This window comes from Capricornis sumatraensis, chromosome 14 (assembly GCF_032405125.1).
Source record: "Capricornis sumatraensis isolate serow.1 chromosome 14, serow.2, whole genome shotgun sequence".
NCBI classification, from domain to species: Eukaryota; Metazoa; Chordata; class Mammalia; order Artiodactyla; family Bovidae; genus Capricornis; species Capricornis sumatraensis.
Genome location: NC_091082.1, coordinates 14317638 through 14338552, shown reverse-complemented (window position 1 = coordinate 14338552; position 20915 = coordinate 14317638). Strand labels below are relative to the sequence as shown.

Sequence of the window (20915 nt, the reverse complement as noted above, 5' to 3'; positions counted from 1 at the left end):
TGAGCTATGAGGGAAGATGATAGAAAGGAAGCTCATTTACTGAGTATATGATTGTAGATACTTCACAGATGAGATGGAAGCCACACAACTCATAGTATATCACTGAAGACCTCACATCTATCCCATTGTTATGAAACAACTAAATGCTTATTAGTCTGTCTCTAAATACTGTGCCATTTACAAAAATGCTATGCTACTTCTTAAATGCACTGGATATTTTATATAGAATTCTACACAATTTTATATAATACAGCAACACATAAAAAGAAGTAGAAAAAAATGGCAAAGGAGTAAGATGGGGAGGTTTCCAGCTTCCCCACAAATACACCAAAAACTCATCAAGATATTGAACAATGCTTACAAAGCAGCCTCTAAGAGACAGCAGAAGACCCCAGGCCTCCATGGTGGCAAACTAAGCTCACTGGAATGAGGTGGGACAAAAGATAAGACATAAAAAATGAAAGGAAGAGATGGAGAATTTCAGGATGGGAGATTGTGCCTGAGACGGAACCACTGAAGTGGGAGCATTGAGTCCAAGATCCGAGACTGCTAATGAACTTCTAACTGCACCACCCCCCAATGGAAATTAAGGAAATTAATTACTGATAAAATCCATGAAGGCCTAGAACTGTAAACAGAGCCTGGTATCACTGGGCTGCCAATGGCATACCCTGCAGGATACCTTAACCAATCAAGTCGCAAGACAAAAACACAAAAACAATATCAGCCACAAGATTCCCACAGACATTCCAAATTATACCACCTCACACAGCCTTGTCCATCAGGAAAAAATAAATAAATAAATAAAACAACTCACTTCCTCCACTTTAACACAGACTCAGGTCACCCCTAACAAGACATCAACACAAACCACTGAAACAACCTTTCCCACTGAGAGCAAAAACCAAAAGGAAGAAGGGATACACCTCTAAAATCTGGGAAAAGGAGACTTCAAATGGAGCAAGTTAGAAAATAAATAGATAGATAAATAAATAAATAAAGACACAGAAATATAGGACAAATGAAGAAACAAAGTAGAAACTCACAAGGCCAAATAAAGAAAGAGGAAATAAGCAAACTACCTGAAAAATAATTCAGAATAATTACAGTAAAGATGTTCCAAAGCCTCAAAAATAGGATGTAGAATATGCAAGAAGCAATTAACACAATTAATACAATTACCAAGGATGTAGAAGAAATAAAGAATAAATAATGAAGAGAGATGAATAACACATTACTGAAATTAAAAATACTCTAGAAGGAACCAATAATAGAGTAACTGAGGTATAAGAACAGATAAGTGAGCTAGAGGACAGATTGGGAAAAATAACTGCTGAAGAGAAAAATAAAGGAAAAAGAATGAGAAGAAACCGATGACAGTATTAAACTCACCAATGTTTGAGTTATAGGGGTCTCAGAAGAAGAACAGAAAAAGAAAGGCACTGAGAAAATTTTTGAGGAGATGATAGTTGAAAATTTCCTCAACATGGGAAAGGAAATAGTCAATCAAGTCCAAGAAGCACAGAGTGTAACACAGGATAAACCCCGGGAGAAAGATGTTGAGACACATACTAATCAAGCTAACAGATATTAAACACAAAGATTAAAAGCACTAAGTATAAAACACAATATTAAAAGCATCAAGGGAAAAGAAACAAGTAACATACAATGGAAAGCCCATACAAGTAACAGCAGATCTTTCTGCAAGCCAGCAGAAACTCTGCAAGCCAGAAGGTAATGTCAGGATATATTTAAAATACTGAAAGGAAAAAAAATAAAATAAAATCTACCGTCAAGTCTACTCTATCTAGTAAGGATCTCATTCAAAACTGGTGGAGAAATCAAAGCTTTACAGAAAAGCAAATTTTGAGAGAATTTAGGACCACCAATCCAGCATTACAACAAATACTAAAGGGACTTATTTTATATAAGTTGTAAACAAAAGAGAAAGGAAAGACCTACAAAAACAATTAAGAAAATGTCAATAGAAACATATATATCAATAATTACTTTAAATGTAAATGAATTAAATTTTCCAACCAAAAGATACAGATTGGATGAATGGATAAAAAACAAGACCCATATATTTGCTGCCTACAAGAGACCCATTTCAGACCTAGAGACACATACAGATTGAAAGCAAAAGGATGGAAAATGATACCCATGCAAATGGAAATCAAAAGAGGCCAGAGTGGCAATTCTCATTTCAGATATAATACACTTTAAAGCAAAGAATATTGCAAGAGATAAAAAAGGACTCTACATAATGATCAAAGAATCAATCTGAAAAGAACACATAACAACTGTAAATATCTATGTATCCAACATAGAAGCACCTCCTTGCATGAGGCAAATACTAACAGATATAAAAATGGAGCTCAAGAATAGCAAAATAGTAGTAGTGGCTTTAACACCCTGCTTATACCAATGGACAGAGCATGAGAAACAGAAAATCAATAAGAAAACACAAACCTTAAATGAAACATTAAGCCATTTGGGTTAATTGATATCTTCAGAAATTTCCATCCAAAAATGAAGAAGAATACACTTTCTTCTCAAGTGCACATGGAACATTCATTCTCCATGATAGGCCAGAGCTTGGGCCACAAATTGTGCCACAGTAAATTTCGGGAAATTGAAATCGTGCCAAGCAACTTCTCTGACCACAATGCTATGAGACTAGATATCAATTATAGGGAAAGAACTGCAAAAAAACATAAAAACAAAAAACACAAAAACAAGGATAATAAGCAACACATTTCTAAATAATAAAGAGGTTACTGGAGAGATCAGAAGGGAAATCAAAAGATTCATAGAAAGAAATGACAACAAAAACACAATGACCCAAATCCTATGGGATGTAGCAACGCAGTTCTAAGAGGGAAGTGTATAACAATACAATCCTACTTGGAGATACAAGAAAGTTGTAAAATAGACAACCTAACTCTACACCTAAATCAGCTGGTAAAAGAACAACAACAACAAAAAGCCAAAAATAGTAAATGGAAATAAATTATAAGGATCAGAGCAGAAATAAATGAAAAAGAACTGAAGGGAGGCAGTCCTAAGATGGCAGAGGAATAGGACGGGGAGACCACTTTCTTCCCAACAAATTCATCCAGAGAACATTTGAACGCTGAGCAAATTCCACAAAACAATTTCTGAATGCCGGCAGAGGACATCAGGCACCCAGAAAGGCAACCTATTGTCTTCAGAAGGAGGTAGGAGAAAATATAAAAGACAAAAAGAGAGACAAAAGAGGTAAGGACTGAGATCTGTCCCAGGAAGGGAGTTTTTAAAAAGAAAGAAGTTTCCAAACACCAGGAAACACTCACCACAGGTCTGCGGAGAGTCTTGTAACCTCAGAGGGCAACATAACCTGGAGGAAAAATAAATAAATAAATAATTAAAACCCACAGATTACTTGCCAATGGCAACTCCCAGAGGAGAAGCAGCCCAGAGGCTCGCATCTGCCATTAGCAAGCAGGGTCTGGACAGGGAGGCACCGGCTGCATTGCTTAGGGTAAAGCCTGGGCCCCTGATGCTTTGAGGGCATCAGGGAACTAACGTGAGAAAGCAACCCAGACTGTGAGATAGCCAGAGAGAGACAGAAAAAGAGAGAGAGAGAGACAGAAAAAGAGAGAGAGAGAGAGAAACTATCCCGTGAAAAGCCCTAACTTAAGACTCTGCCAGGCCCACTCACAGAACAGAGAACTAAGCAGAGCTAGCAGACCAGCCCATCCCCCACCAGAGACAGGCAGGCAGGGGGTTGGGGGCAGCCAGAGCCAGAAGGGGGCAATGATGGTCCCAGAGAGGCATCATCTACCAAACTGCAAGCAGGCTTTGTTGCTAACCAAGACTACCTGGGATTCTGGATGGTCGACATCTGCAGGGAGGGTTGCAGCCAGAGATCAGCTCCCCAGAAGAGACACCCGGCACACCTGAGAAGGCGCGTCCATTGTACACTCAGAAAACCGAGCGGCTGGGACGGGGGAGGTGACAAGATGCACCCCCTACCTGGGGGTGACTGCGCTCGCCAAGGACGTGGTCACCTGAGCTGCTCGGGCCTGGGAAAGGCACCAAACGAAGGCCCACCTCAGATAGTTCCTGGCAGAGCAACATAGAGCCTGAGAAGTGTAGAATGAAAGCACACACGCAGTGAGCGGAGGCAAACCCAGGGCGGCTGAAACACTGTGAGCACTTCCCATACATGGCAGTGATATTTTTATGCAGTATTGCTCCCTCCCAACAGCACAACTGAATAAGTGAGCCTGAAAAAGTGACCACCATCGCGCCCTTGTGTCAGGGCAGAAATTAGATGCTGAAGAGACCAGTAAACAGAAAAAGCTAAAATAAAGAGAGGGACCCACTTTGGAAGTGACAGGTGCAACAGATTAAAACCCTGTAGTCAGCACTGACTACATAGGAAGGTGCCTATAGATCTTGAGAAGTATAAGCCAGACCAAGGAACTATCTGAAAATGAATTGACCCCATACTGTCCACAACAGCTCCAGAGAAATTCCTAGATATATTTTTACTATTACCTTTTTAAATTTTTTTTAAATTTTTTAATATAAATTTATTTATTTTAATTGGAGGTTTATTACTTTACAATATTATATTGGTTTTGCCATACATCAACATGAAACCGCCACAGGCATACACGTTTTTGTATGTATGGTTTTGCCATGCATCAACATGAATCCGCCACAGGTATACCCAAATTTCACAATTTGTATGGAGACACAGAAGACCCCAAAAGCCAAAGTAATTTTAAGAAAGAAGAATAGACATTATAGAGAAATGCAAATAAAACTACAATGAAGTACCATCTCACAGCTGTCTGAATGGCTGCTATCCAAAAGTCCACAAGCAATAAATGCTGGAGAGGGTGTGGAGAAAAGGGAACCCTCTTACATTGTTGGTGTAAATGCAAACTAGTACAGCCACTATGGAGAACAGTGTGGGGATTCCTTAAAAAATTGAAGATAGATCTGCCATATGACCCAGGAATCCCACTGCTGGGCATACACACAGAGGAAATCAGAATTGAAAGAGACATGTGTACCCCAATGTTCATCACAGCACTGTTTATAATAGCCAGGTCATGGAAGCAACCTAGATGTCCGTCGGCAGATGAATGGATGAGAAAGTTGTGGTACATATGCACAATGGAATATTACTCAGCTATTAAAAAGAATTCATTTGAATCATTTATAATGAGGTGGATGAAACTGGAGCCTATTATACAGAGTGAAGTGTCAGAAAGAAAAACACCAATACAGTATACTAACCCATATATATGGAATTAGAAACATCGTAATGATAATCCCATATGCAAGACAGCAAAAGAGACACAGATGTATAGAACAGTCTTTTGGACTATGTGGGAGAAGGTGAGGATGGGATAATTTAAGAGAATATATTGAAACATGTATATTATCAGAGGTGAAACAGATCATCAGTCCAGGTTTGATGCATGAGACAGGGTATTCAGGGCTGGTGCACTGGGATGACACAGAGGGAGGGGATGGGAGGGAGGTGTCAGGGGGGTTCAGGATGGGGAACACATGTAAACCCATGGCTCATTCATGACAGTGTATAACAAAAACCGCTACAATATTGTAAAGTAATTAGCCTCCAACTAAAATAAATAAATTTAAAAAAAAGAATGAAGAATAGAGCTAGAGGAATCAACTTATGTAATTTCAGACTATAGTACAAATCTATAGTCATCCAAAGAGCATGGCACTGGCACAAAAACAGAAGGATAGACCAATGGAACAAGATCGAAAGCTGAGAGATAAACCCCTGCATCCATGGGCACCTTATCTCTGAAAAAGGAGGCAAGAATATACAATGGGAAAAAATAATAGTTCTCCAATAACTGATGCTGGAAGAACTGGACAACAATGTGCAGAAGAATGAAATTAGAACACTTCATAACACTATACACAAAGATAAACACAAAATGGATAAAAACTAAATGTTTTCAATTTAAGATCAGACACTATAAAACTCTTAGAAGAACACATAAACAGAATACTGTATGACATAAATCACAGCATGATCTTTCATGACTCACCTCCTAAAATAATGGAAATAAAACCAAAAAATAAATAAGTGGGACCTAGTTAAACTTATAAGATTTTTCACAGCAAAGGAATCTATAAACAAAGTGAAAAGACAACCCTCAGGATAGAACAAAATAATAGCAAAGGAAACAATTGCTAAATTATTAATTTCCAAAATATGCAAGTAGCTCATACAACTCAATACCAGAAAAACAAACAAGCCCATCAGAAAGTGGGTAGAAGACCTAAACAAACATTTCCCCAAAGAAGACCTCAGTTCAGTTCAGTTCAGTTTAGTCACTCAGTCGTGTGCGACTCTTTGCGACCCCATGAATTGCAGCATGCCAGGCCTCCCTGTCCATCATCAACTCCCAGAGTTCACTCAAACTCATGTCCATCGAGTTGGTGATGCCATCCAGCCATCTCTTCCTCTGTCATCCTGTTTTCCTCCTGCCCTCAATCCCTCCCAGCATCAGAGACTTTTCCAATGAATCAACTCTTCACATGAAGTGGCCAAAGTACTGGAGTTTCAGCTTTAGCATCATTCCTTCCAAAGAACACCCAGGACTGATCTCCTTTAGAATGGACTGGTTGGATCTCCTTGTAGTCCATGGGACTCTCAAAAGTCTTCTCCAACACCGCAGTTCAAAAGCATCAAAAAACCCATGAACATCACTCATTATTAGAGACATGCTAATCAAAGCTACTATGAGATATCACCTCACACCAGACCAAATGGCCATAATCAAAAAATTCATAAAGAAGTGTTGAAGAGGGTCTGGAGAAAGGGAACACTTCTGCACTTCTGGTGGGAATGTAAATTGACACAGCCACTATGGAAGATAGTATGGACATTCCTTAAAATAAAACTAGGAATAAAACCACCCTATGACCTAGCAATACCACTACTAGGCATATACCCTGAATAAATCAAAACAAAAAATAAACCTGTACCCCAGTGTTCATTGTAGCACTATATATAATAGACAATGCATGCAAACAAGCTAGATATCCATTGACGGTTTAATAGACAAAGAAACTATGGTGCATATATACAATGGAATACTACTCAGTCATAAAAATGAGTGCATTTGAGTCAGTTCTGATGAGGTGGAAGAACCTAGAGTCTATTATACAGAGTGAAGTAAGTCAGAAAGAGAAAAACCTATATTGTATATTAATGTACTTATAAGCATGGTACTGATGAACTTGTTCACAGAGCAGCAATGGAGATACAGACATAGAGAACAGGCTTATGGACAAGGGTGGGGGAGAAGAGGGAGAGGGTGATGAATGGAGAGAGCAGCATGGATGCATATACACTAACATATGTAAACAGATACCAACAGGAATTTGCTATATGACTCAGGGAACACTAAACCAGGGCTCTGTGATAACCTAGATGTGGTGGGAATGGGTGAGAGGTGGGAGGGAGATTCACGAGGGAGGGGATATATGTACAACTATGGTTAATTCATGTTGATGTATGACAGATTCAAGCCAATATTGTAATGCAATCATCAATCACTTAAAACAAATAAATATTTTTAAAAAAGAAAATAAGCAGGAAGTTCTCCCCTAAAACTTTAAGAAGTGGCACAGTTCAGTTACTCACACAAGGTCAGGTGTCAGGTTTGCTGTTGATCAATCACTAACCAGTGTCTGACTCTGTGACCCCATGGACTGTAGCACGCCAGGCTCCTCCGTCCTCTACTGTCACCTGAAGTCTTTCATGTCCATTCAGTCTATGATGCTATCTAACCCGTCTCATCCTCTGCTGCCCCCTTCTTTTGTCTTCAATCTTTCTCAGCATCAGGGTCTTTTCCAATGAGTCAGCTCTTTGCATCATGTGGCCAGAGTACTGGAGCTTCAGCTTCAGCATCACTCCTTCCAATGAATATTCAGGATTGATTTCCTTTACAATTGATTGGTTTGATCTTACACTGCAATGACTCTCAAGAGTCTTCTCCAGCACTGCAATTCAAAAGCATCATTTCCTCAGTGCTCAACTTTCTTTATGGTGCAACTCTCAGATCCATCCATGACTACTGGAAAAACCATAGCTTTGACTAAATGGGCCTTTGTCAGGAATCTGATGTCTCTGCTTTCAGTACACTATCTCGATGACTGCACCCATAAAATTAAAACATGCTTGCTTCTTTAAAGAGAGTTACAACAAACCTAAACAGGTGTCAAGTTAGTAAATGGTACTTAGGAAGGACAGGGAAGCCAGGTATGCTGCAGTCCATGGGGTTGCAAAGAGTCAGACACGACTGAGTGACTGAACAACAACAACCACAACAACCGCATATGAAGGAAACAGTGGGAGGGAAGACAAGAAGATTAATTGAAACTGTCAAAAGTTCACTTCGTGAAATTGAACATTTTCAGTTACACACTTAGCTGTAAGTTTATTCCCACTGAGGACAAGTCTATTTGTTATCTCAACTGAAATACACTATTCAAGTATTTTGATGATCTTTTCTATCATGATGTGTATGTATTTTTCCATACCTCCAAGCAATTCTCCAACACAAGCTGAGTATTCTACAATTTAGTACATACTAATACCATCTACCTGAAACAGCTCAGATCCCAGAGGTTAAGGGCTCAGTCCCACAAACATGCCTCCCTGCCCACTTCAGAAGCCAATGATAAATCCATGTGACTCTGCACTTCTGGTCTAATCATTAAGATTGGAGGTAGCTACAATTTCATCTTCAGGTTCAGTTATTTTGCTAGTGTGGCCCATGGAACTCAAAAGAAACTCATTGGATTAACTCATGACCAGCCAGATGGAAGGGAGGCCAAGGTCAAGGTGTGATAGAAGTTAATAGAAGACATCAGGAGCCTACCAAGTTCAGAGCTTCCATGCTCTTCCAGGGCGCCACAATTCCAGTTCCTCTAAGCTATGAGTCCTGGAGGTTCTCAGACTAATGCATCACTCAGTTCAGTTCAGTCACTCAGTCGTGTTCCACTCTTTGGGACCCCATGAATCGTAGCACGCCAGGCCTCCCTGTTCATCACCATCTCCTGGAGTTCACTCAGACTCAAGTCCATCGAGTCCGTGATGCCATCCAACCATCTCATCCTCAGTTGTCCCCTTCTACTCTTGCCCACAATCCCTCCCAGCATCAGAGTTTTTTCCAATGAGTCAACTCTTCGCATGAGGTGGCCAAAGTACTGAAGTTTCAGCTTTAGCTCATTCCTTCCAAAGAAATCCCAGGGTTGATCTTCAGAATGGACTGGTTGGATCTCCTTGCAGTCCAAGGGACTCTCAGGAGTCTTCTCCAACACCACAGTTCAAAAGCATCAATTCTTCGGCGCTCAGCCTTCTTCACAGTCCAACTCTCACATCCATACATGACCACAGGAAAAATCATAGCCTTGACTAGATGGACCTTAGTCGGCAAAGTAATGTCTCTGCTTTTGAATATGCTATCTAGGTTGGTCATAACTTTTCTTCCAAGGAGTAAGCGTCTTTTAATTTCATGCCTGCAGTCACCATCTGCAGTGATTCTGGAGCCCAAAAAAATAAAGCCTGACACTGTTTCCACTCTTTCCCCATCTATTTCCCATGAAGTGATGGGACCAGATGCCATGATCTTAGTTTTCTGAATGTTGAGCTTTAAGCCAACTTTTTCGCTCTCCTCTTTCACTTTCATCAAGAGGCTTTTTAGTTCCTCTTCACTTTCTGCCAAAAGGGTGATGTCATCTGCACATTTGAGGTTATTGATATTTCTCCCAGCAATCTTGATTCCAGCTTGTGTTTCTTCCAGTCCAGCGTTTCTCATAATGTACTCTGCATATAAGTTAAATAAGTGGGGTGACATTATACAGCCTTGACATACTCCTTTTCCTATTTGGAACCAGTCTGTTGTTCCATGTCCAGTTCTAACTGTTGCTTCCTGACCTGCATACAGATTTCTTAAGAGGCAGGTCAGGTGGTCTGGTATTCCCATCTCTTTCAGAATTTTCCACAGTTTATTGTGATCCACACAGTCAAAGTCTTCGGCATAGTCAGTAAAGCAGAAATAGATGTTTTTCTGGAACTCTCTGGCTTTTTCCATGATGCAGCGCATGTTGGCAATTTGATCTCTGGTTCTTCTACCTTTTCTAAAACCAGCTTGAACGTCAGGGAGTTCACAGTTCACGTATTGCTGAAGCCTGGCTTGGAGAATTTTGAGCATTACTTCACTAGCATGTGAGATGAGTGCAATTGTGTGGTAGTTTGAGCATTTTTTGGCATTGCCTTTCTTTGGAATTGGAATGAAAACGGACCTTTTCCAGTCCTGTGAGCACTGCTGCATTTTCCAAATTTGCTGGCATATTGAGTGCAGCACTTTCACAGCATCATCTTTCAGGATTTGAAAGAGCTCAGCTGGAATTCCATCACCTCCACTAGCTTTGTTCGTAGTGATGCTTTCTAACGCCCACTTCACTTCACATTCTAAGATGTCTGGTTCTAGATTAGTGATCACATCATCATGACTATCTGGGTCGTGAAGATCTTTTTTATATAGTTCTTCTGTGTATTCTTGCCACCTCTTCTTAATATCTTCTGCTTCTGTTATGTCTATACCATTTCTGTCCTTTATCGAGCCCATTTTTGCATGAAATGTTCCCTTGGTATCTCTAATCATCTTGAAGAAATCTCTAGTCTTTCCCAATCTGTTGTCCTCTATTTCTTTGCATTGATCGCTGAAGAAGGCTTTCTTATCTCTTCTTGCTATTCTTTGGAACTCTGCATTTAGATGCCTATATGGTTCCTTTTCTCCTTTGCTTTTCACTCTCTTCTCTTCACAGCTATTTGTAAGGCCTCCTCAGACAGCCATTTTGCTTTTTCGCATTTCTTTTCCATGGGGATGATCTTGATCCCTGTCTCCTGCACAATGTCACGAGCTTCATTCGATAGTTCATCAGGCACCCTATCTATCAGATCTAGGCCCTTAAATCTATTTCTCACTTCCACTGTATAATCATAAGGGATTTTATTTAGGTCATACCTGAATGGTCTAGTGGTTTTCCCTACTTTCTTCAATTTGAGTCTGAATTTGGTAATAAGGAGTTCATGATCTGAGCCACAGTCGGCTCCTGGTCTTGTTTTTGTTGACTGTATAGAGCTTCTCCATCTTTGGCTGCAAAGAATATAATCAATCTGACTTCGGTGTTGACCATCTGGTGATGTCCAAGTGTAGAGTCTTCTCTTGTGTTGTTGGAAGAGGGTGTTTGCTACGGCCAGTGCATTTTCTTGGCAAAACTCTATTAGTCTTTGCCCTGCTTCATTCCGCATTCCAAGGCCAAATTTGCCTGTTACTCCAGGTGTTTCTTGACTTCCTACTTTTGCATTCCAGTCCCCTATAATGAAAAGGACATCTTTTTTGGTTATTAGTTCTCAAAGGTCTTGTAGGTCTTCATACAACCGTTCAACTTCAGCTTCTTCAGCATCACTGGTTGGGGCATAGACTTAGATAACTGTGATATTGAATGGTTTGGCTTGGAGATGAACAGAGATCATTCTGTCATTTTTGAGACTGCATCCAAGTACTGCATTTCGGACTCTTGTTGACCATGATGGCTACTCCATTTCTTCTGAGGGATTCCTGCCTGCAGTAGTAGATATAATGGTCATCTGAGTTAAATTCACCCATTCCAGTTCATTTTAGTTCGCTGATTCCTAGAATGTCAACGTTCACCCTCACCATTGCATGTTTGACCAATTCCAATTTGCCTTGATTCATGGACCTGACATTCCAGGTTCCTATGCAATATTGCTCTTTACAGCATCAGATCTTGCTTCTATCACCAGTCACATCCACAACTGACAGAACGTGGTCCACTGGAGAAGGGAATGGCAAGCCACTTCAGTATTCTTGCCTTGGGAACCCCATGAACAGTGTGAAAAGACAATATGATAGGATACCAAAAGAGGAACTCCCCAGGTCATTAGGTGCCCAATATGCTACTGGAGATCAGAGGAGAAATAACTCCAGAAAGAATGAAGGGATGGAGCCAAAGCAAAAACAATGCATCACTACATGGGCATAAATAATTTATTTATTCACCATTGCTAACTGATGAAACCTCCAGTCCTTTGCCCTTTGCTGGACATCAGGAGGGTAGGATCGTTGTTTCAACCATCTAGTCATATGGTTGTTTCCCCGAACAACTAGCCTCCATCATTAGAAGATTTGCCAAAGTCACTGTATTAACATAACAAAAGACATATAGGAAATTCCAAGAGTTTCTGGAGTTCTGTGCCCAAAACGGGGACAAAGACCAACTATATCTTTTTCAATTGAAAATCACAATATCACAAACCCTAACATTGTTGCAAATTTGTTGGGATGGTACATATTGGCACTGTATCATATCAATATCTATAAATTGATTGAAAAAAGAAAATTTCTATTTGTCTTTGAAAGAACTTGATTTCTTTTATTTCTTTCTTCCTCTTTTTTTTTTTTTTTAAACTGAGTATTAGTGTTAGGTTGTGTTGATTATAATTTTGTTGCATTTGTTAAGATGTGCAATCACTAATAACATTCTTTTTCCAGGCTTACAAATTCTTATTCTGCCAAAGTGCAAGGTTTAGGTCATAGTATAATGTCTTTTCACCAGAAAAGTGGATATTTCCCTTTCCTGGAAGTGGAAAGTAACTATCTGTTATCTTAAGCCTCTTATGTCATTGAACTGTCAGGCATAGAGATCGATGTGAATACAGGCTGGGGACATTGAACTCAGCCACCAAACGGTCATTGTCTATTGCTACATGATGTGGGCAGGAAACTATATTTGGATAAGGATATTCTCTGAGGCTTCTCCTTTGCACTTTTCCATGCTCCTATAAAGGTTAATAGAAGACAGCAGGAACCGATTAAGTGTGAGATCCCTCTAGATTCTGACCACTTGGAAATGAAGTTTAGGTTAACCCCACAAGGTAAGGGACATGGACTTTTTCATTGCCAGCTGAAGACAAGGCAGATATATTATCAGGTGTATAAAAACAAATTTATAATTTCAACAGAGTCTACTTTTTGGGTCTGCTTTGAGGATTGTTTCATTGTGCTTTCTAGTTTGATTCTTATAAACATACTTGTAAATTTTTAACTACATTTTCCTCTTTGACTTTATGGTTTTAAAGAAAAGCCAATCCCTTTTTCAAAATACAAGACACCTATGTGGAGTTGTGACTAAATTAAAAAGATAATAATGTCACCAAATATAAATAATTTGACTCTTGGAAGTTTTAACTTCAGCCTATAGAAAGAGAACAAAGGAATCTTCATTTTAGGAGACAGATTTAGTATTGTTATGTAGAAGCATCATTGTTGTTATTGTGGTGGACAATGGTGAACTACACTGATTATTTACTGGTGTTGTCAAGCACCACATCCACCTTCTACACACTGCTATGCCCTCGTAGAGGTTAGCGCTTATAAACTATGTTTCAGATTCTTTTGATTTTTAGGTCTTCTCTGAGTTTTGCCCATAGGTTGGAGTGGGAAATCAGAAACCAGAAGATTTCTCCAGCTCCACCAGTGAGGCAGTTGCCCACAGTAGTTAGAGACAGAGATCTGGTGAGAGATCTCCACGTGGAGATCTGGTGATCCAGAGGGAAAATCCTGTTAGATTCCTGCTAGCTTGTTCCTCTTCTTCTCTAGACCCAGAACTAACTGCAAAACCGTATCTCCAACAACAGAGGGGTGGTTGCAAGATGAAGGTACATCCAGGAGCAGTAGAACCTCGTGTTTCTGGATCTAGCACAAGTTTCCCAACCTGGTAAGTCTTTATTGTGATTTGGACTTTTTGCATTGTGCAGTGTCCTTTGTTTCTCTGTGTGCTTGGCCGTGAGCTTATTCTCTCAGTTCTCTCAGACTCCTTGCAACCTCATGGACAGTAGCCTACCAGGCTCCTCTGTCCATGGAATTCTTCAGGCAAGAGTACTGCAGTGGACTGCCATGCCCTCCTCCAGGGGATCTTCCTGAGCCAGGGATCCACCATGCATCTCCTGTGTCTCGTGCATTGCAGGTGGATTCTTTACCTGCTGAGCCGTTTGTTCCATTCATTTCAGTTCAGTCGCTCAGTCGTGTCCCACTCTTTGCGACCCCATGCATCACAGCACGCCAGGCCTCCCTGTCCATCACCAACTCCCGAAGTTCACTCAGACTCACATCCATCGAGTCAGTGATGCCATCCAGCCATCTCATCCTCTGTCATCTCCTTCTCCTCCTGCCCCCAATCCCTCCCAAAATCAGGGTCTTTTCCAATAGGTCAACACTTTGCATGAGGTGGCCAAAGTACTGGAGTTTCAGCTTCAGCATCAGTCCTTCCAATGAACACCCAGGACTGATCTCTTTTAGAATGGACTGGTTGAATCCCCTTGCAGTCCAAGGGACTTTCAGGAGTCTTCTCCAACACCACAGTTCAAAAGCATCAATTTTTCGGCACTCAGGTTTCTTCACAGTCCAACTCTCACGTCCATACATGACCACTGGAAAAACCATAGCCTTGACTTGATGGACCTTTGTTGGCAAAGTAATGTCTCTGCTTTTCTATAGGCTATCTAGGGTGGTCATAAATTTCCTTCCAAGAAGTAAGCGTCTTTTAATTTCATGGCTGCAATCACCATCTGCAGTGATTTTGGAGCCCAAAAAGTTCTTGTTAAATCTCAATTCTATCTTACTTCATAATACTCTGTCTCACTCTCCACATCTCTCCCTGTCTCTTTCTCCTCCAAGCCTGGCCAATTGCAGTGCATAAATCAGGTTTAGTTTCCTAGGTCACTCTGATTAGACATGCTCCTTGTATATGGACAGAATAAGGTTAAGTCAATTGAAGGACCCTTTCTTTAATAGATAATATCACACTGTACATGCTTATAAATATGACTCATGTTTGGTGGAAACTGCTATAGCATCTTATGTTGAAATATATACACTCCTCTTTCCTTTTGTGCTTTTACATTTACTTTGTTATCTGCAAAAGTTTTGTGCCTTTTCTATATGTCTAAACCTGTATAGTACATTTCATAGAACACCATTCCTGTTTTCATTATACTCCACCTTTTGACATCTTACTACCAGTTGTTAAGTGGAATGTTTGAACACTCACCTACTTCTCAGTGGTCAGTGTTTTTATTCCATTCATCTCTTCCTACTCTTGCCATGATTTAGTTACATTCTTTCTACTTTGCAGAATATTTAATTCATACAAATAAAAGTCTATCCATGCCCCAGTTCTTATTTCAGTCTCAGCTGTGAAAAAATATACAAAATGTTTAATATCATGATATTGCCCATTTCCCACATCACCTTTTGAAATGTATATTAAAGCAAAAAGAGTCTCAGAATCTTCAAGGCCCCTTCTTACCTTACCCATGAAATAATTAAAAAAAAAAACAAAAACCTACCTTAGAAACTGAACAGTGCCATCTGGTGGATTAAGCTTCGTTTTGTTGTTCAGTCATTTGTGTCCCACTATTTGCAACCCCTTGGACAGCACCTCACCAGGCTTTCTTGTCTCTCACTATCTCTAGGAATTTGCTCAAACTCATACCCATTGGGTCAATGATGCCATCCAACCATCTCATCCTCTGTCAAACCCTTCTCCTCCTTTCCTCAATCTTTCTCAACATCAAGGTCTTTTCCAGTGAGTTAGCTCTTCACATCAGGTGGCCCAAGTATTGGAGCTTCAGCTTCAGCATCAGTCTTTCCAATGAATATACAAGGTATATTTCCTTTAGGATTAACTGGTTTCATTTCATCGCCCTTCAAGAGACTCTCAGGAGAACACCACTATTTGAAAGCATCAATTCTTTGGTGCACAGCCTCCTTTATGATCCACCTCTCACATCCGTACATGATTACTGGAAAAACCATAGCTTGAATATATAGGTCTTTTTTGACAAAGTGATGTTTTTTAAAATTCTGTCTACATTTGTCATAGTTTTTCTTCCAAGGAGCAGGGTTTTTTTTTTTTTTCTTTTTAATTTTGAGACTGCAGTAACTCTTGTCAGTGATTTTTGAGTCCTCAAAAATGAAATCTGTCTCTATTTCCATTGTTTCCCCATCTATTTCTCATGAAGTGATGGGACTGGATGCCAGAATCTTAGCTTTTTCATGCTGAGGTTTAAGCCAGCATTTTCACTCTATTATTTCACCTTCATCAAGAGATTCTTCAGTGCATCTTGGCTCTCTGCAAAGAGCTGGTGTCATCGGCACATCTGAGGTTGTTAATATTTATCTGGCAATCTTGATTTCAGTTTGTGAGTCATCCATCCCAGCATTTCACATGATGTACTCCACATAAAGTTAAATAACATGGTGACAATATGCAGCCTTGATGTACTCATATCTCAATTTGGAACTGGCTCATTGTTCCATGTCTTGTTCTAAATATTGCTTCTTGACCTGCGTACAGGTTTCCAAGGTGGTCTGGAATGCCTGTCTCCTGAATTTTCCAGTTTGTTGTGATCCACAAAGTCAAAGGCTTTAGTGTAGTCAATGAAGCAGAAGTATATGTTTTTCTGGAATTCCCTTGCTTTATCTATGATCCAACGGATGCTGGCAATTTGATCTCTGGTTCTTCTGCCTTTTCTAAATCCAGCTTACAGATCTGGAAGTCTCAGTTCAGTTCACATACTGTTGAAGCTTAGCTTGAAAGATTTTGAGCATTATATTGACAATATGTGAAATGAACATAGTTATGTGATAGTTTAAATATTCTATGGCATTGTCCTTCTTTGAGGTTAGAAAGAAAACTGACCTTTTCCAGTCCTGGGGCCTCTGCTGAGTTTTCCAAATTAGCTGGCATATTGAGTGCAGTGCTTTATTGGCATTATCTTTTAGGATTTGAAATGGCACAGCTGGAACTCCATCAACTCCACTAGCTTTGTTTGCAGTAATGCTTCTTCAGGCCCACTTGACTTCACACTACAGGATTTCTGGCTCTAGGTGAGTGATCACACCATCATGGTTATCTGGTTCATTAAGACCTTTTTTTAAGTTTTTTTTTTTTTTAACTTTATTTTTCTTTACAATACTGTATTGGTTTTGCCATACATCAACATGAATCCACCACGAGTGTACACGTGTTCCCAATCCTGAACCCCCTCCCACCTCCCTCCCTATACCATCTGTCTGGGTCATCCCACTGCACCAGCCCCAAGCATCTTGTATCCTGCATTGAACTTAGACTGGCAATTCGTTTCTTACAGGATATTATACATGTTTCAATGCCATTCTCCCAAATCATCCCACCTTCTCCCTCTCCCAGAGAGTCCAAAAGACTGTTTTATACATCTGTGTCTCTTTTGCTGTCTCGCAAACAGGGTTATCGTTACCATCTTTCTAAATTCCATATATATGTGTTAGTATACTGTATTAGTGCTTTCCTTTCTGGCTTACTTCACTCTGTATAATCAGCTTCAGTTTCATCCACCTCATTAGAATGGATTCAAATGTATTCTTTTTAATGGCTGAGTAATACTCCATTGTGTATATGTACCACAGCTTCCTTATCCATTCATCTGCTGATGGACATCTAGGTTGCTTCTAGGTTGCTTCCATGTCCTGGCTATTATAAACAGTGTTGCGATGAACATTGAGGTACATGTGTCTCTTTCAATTCTTGTTTCCTGGGTGTGTATGCCCAGCAGGGGGATTGCTGGGTCATAAAGCAGTTCTATTTCCAATTTTTTAAGGAATCTCCATACTGTTCTCCATAGTGGCTGTACTAGTTTGCATCCCTACCAACAGTGTAAGACAGTTCCCTTTTCTCCACACCCTCTCCAGCATTTATTGCTTGTAGACTTTTGGATCACAACCATTCTGACTGGTGTGAAATGGTACCTCATTGTGGTTTTGATTTGCATTTCTCTGATAATGAGTGATGTTGAGCATCTTTTCATGTGTTTGTTAGCCATCTGTATGTCTTCTTTGGAGAAATGTCTATTTAGTTCTTTGGCCCATTTTTTGATTGGGTCTTTTATTTTTCTGGAATTGAGCTGCAGGTGTTGCTTGTGTATTTTTGAGATTAGTTGTTTGTCAGTTGCTTCATTTGCTATTATTTCCTCCCATTCTGAAGGCTGTCTTTTCACCTTGCTTATAGTTTCCTTTGTTGTGCAGAAGCTTTTAATTTTAATTAGATCCCATTTGTTTATTTTTGCTTTTATTTCCAGAATTCTGGGAGGTGGATCATAGAGGATCCTGCTGTGATGTATGTCGGAGAGTGTTTTGCCTATGTTCTCCTCTAGGAGTTTTATAGTTTCTGGTCTCATGTTTAGATCTTTAATCTATTTTGAGTTTATTTTTGTGTATGGTGTAAAGTATTCTAGTTTTACTCTTTTACAAGTGGTTGATCACTTTGTCCAGCACCACTTGTTAAAGAGATTGTCTTTACTCCATTGTATATTCTTGCCTCCTTTGTTGAAGATAAGGTGTCCACAGGTTTGTGGATTTATCTCTGGGCTTTCTATGTTGTTCCATTGATCTATATTTCTGTCTTTGTGCCAGTACCATACTGTCTTGTTGACTGTGGCTTTGTAGTAGAGCCTGAAGTCAGGCAGGTTGATTCCTCCAGTTCCATTCTCTTTCTCAAGATTGCTTTGGCTATTCAAGGTTTTTTGTATTTTTGTACAGATTTTCTATGTATTCCTGCCACCTCTTCTTAATATCTTCTGCTTCTATTAGGTCCAACTCTTTCTATCCTTCAGTGCCCATATTTGCATGAAATGTTCCTTTTGTATCTCTAATTTTCTTGAAAAGATCTTTAGTCTTTATCATTCTATTGCTTTCCTCTATTTCTTTGCATTGTTCACTTAAGGATGCTTTCTTATCTCTTCTTTCTATTTTTTCAAACTCTTCATTCAGGTGGAATAATGTAGATTCCATATTTAAGGTGCCCCTTACATGCATGGAGGCAGTTCCTTGATGGCTCAACGTTTAAAGAATCTGCCTGCAGTGCAGGAGACACAGGAAATACTAGTTTGATTCCTGGTTTGTGAAGATTCTGTGGAGGAAATGGAAATCCTCACCTTTATTCTTGCCTAGAAAATCTCATGGACAGAGGAGACTGGCGGGCTAAAATCCAAAGGATAGCAAAAGTCAGACACGACTGGGTGACTAAGCATGTAGCTAAAGCCACGGAATGTGTGCATCTGTAGATCAATAGTGTCCTATGAGTTCTTGCACAATTAAAAATATTTTCTGTTGTGTAATACTTGGCTGCCTGGTTGTATGGATATAAAACTCTTGGTTTTCATTTTCTTTTCTTCACTTTTATGAAAATGCTCTTCTATTATTGCCTTGGTCTTTTAGTTTCTTTGGAGAATTCTAAAGTCCTATTTTCCCCCACCTAGAGCTCTGCGGAACTTCCCATTACCCTTACAGAGAAGACATGTTTAACCTGTCTATTCTAAATATGCAACATGATGAGTCTCATAAAATATATATAGTTATGTCGTGACAGGCTGTGTCCAACTCTTGTGATCCCATGGAGGGTAGCCTGCCAAGCTTCTCTGTCCGTGGTATTTCCCAGGCAAGAATACTGGAGGAAGTTTCCGTTTCCTTCCCAATACATCTATACAGTTACTCTATAATCAAGATGTAGAATATTTTCATCATCCCAAATGTTCCTTCATGCCTTTTGAAGTCTCTCCATATTCCATAACTACACTATTTCTTTTTGGAGTGGAGGTTTGTGTTCAATGAGAAATGAACTTTTGAAGAAAAACAATAACTTTTTTAAAAAATATAAATTTATTTATTTTAATTGGAGGATAATTACTTTACAATATTGTATTGATTTTGCCATACATCAACATGAATCTGTCACAGGCAACTTTTTCTTTTTCTTTTCAACATTCTTTTATTGATAAACATTTAAACAATCTATAGTTTTCTCTATGAAAACATAAGTTGTATGGAAAATTTAGCTTATGGAAATGTCCACAACTATTTTTATAGAAGGTATACATAAAAAAAGAAACATTAAAATGTTGAAAGTGAAAATAGCACCCCATTCACAAATTTGTCTAATTTTCAAATAGGATTTCATATTATTCAGTAGAAACTAGTATTACCAATAGCCCCAAATTCTTGTGTTTGGTGATAAAGACTCAAGGCTCTCTCAAGTCCTTTTGATTTGAGACATAAGGTGTGTTCTCTGGATTGGATTGTAACTTTTAACTTTACATTTTATTCTGAAAAACACTACCTAATGATCAAAGGATCAATCCAAGAAGAGGATAACACAATTATAAATATATATGCAGCCAACATAGAGGCACCGCAATACCAAAGGCAAATGTTAACAAGTATGAAAGGGGGTTTTAACAGTAACATAACAATAGTGGGAGACTTTAATACCCCACCCACACCTATGGTTAGATCAACTAAACAGAAAATTATCAAGGAAACACAAGCTTTAAATGATACAGTGGAACAGTTAGTCCTAATTAATATCTATTGGACATTTCACCCCCAAGCAATGAATTTCACCTTTTTTGCAAGTGAAGACAGAACATTCTCCAGGACAGATCACATCCTGATATAGCATAAATCTAGCATTAGTAAATTCAAGAAAATGGAAATCATTCCAAGAATCTTTTCTGATCACAATGCACTAATATTAGATGTTAACTGCAGGACAAAAAGTATTAAAAATAACAACATATGGAGGCTAAATAACATGCTTCTGAAAAATCAACAAATCATGGAAAAAATTAACAAGGACATCAAAATATGCACAGAAACAAATGAAAACAAAAACACAACAGCCCCAAACTTATGGAATTCAATAAAAGTAGTACCAAGGTGAAGGTTCATAGCATTACATCT

At 39.3% G+C, this 20915-nt stretch overlaps 1 pseudogene; it reads left to right on the top strand.

The window, feature by feature from the left end:
• The first annotated feature begins 8198 nt into the window (after window positions 1-8198).
• The window catches only part of LOC138090707 (complement factor H-like), a 34816-nt pseudogene continuing 22099 nt past the window's right edge, over window positions 8199-20915 (top strand).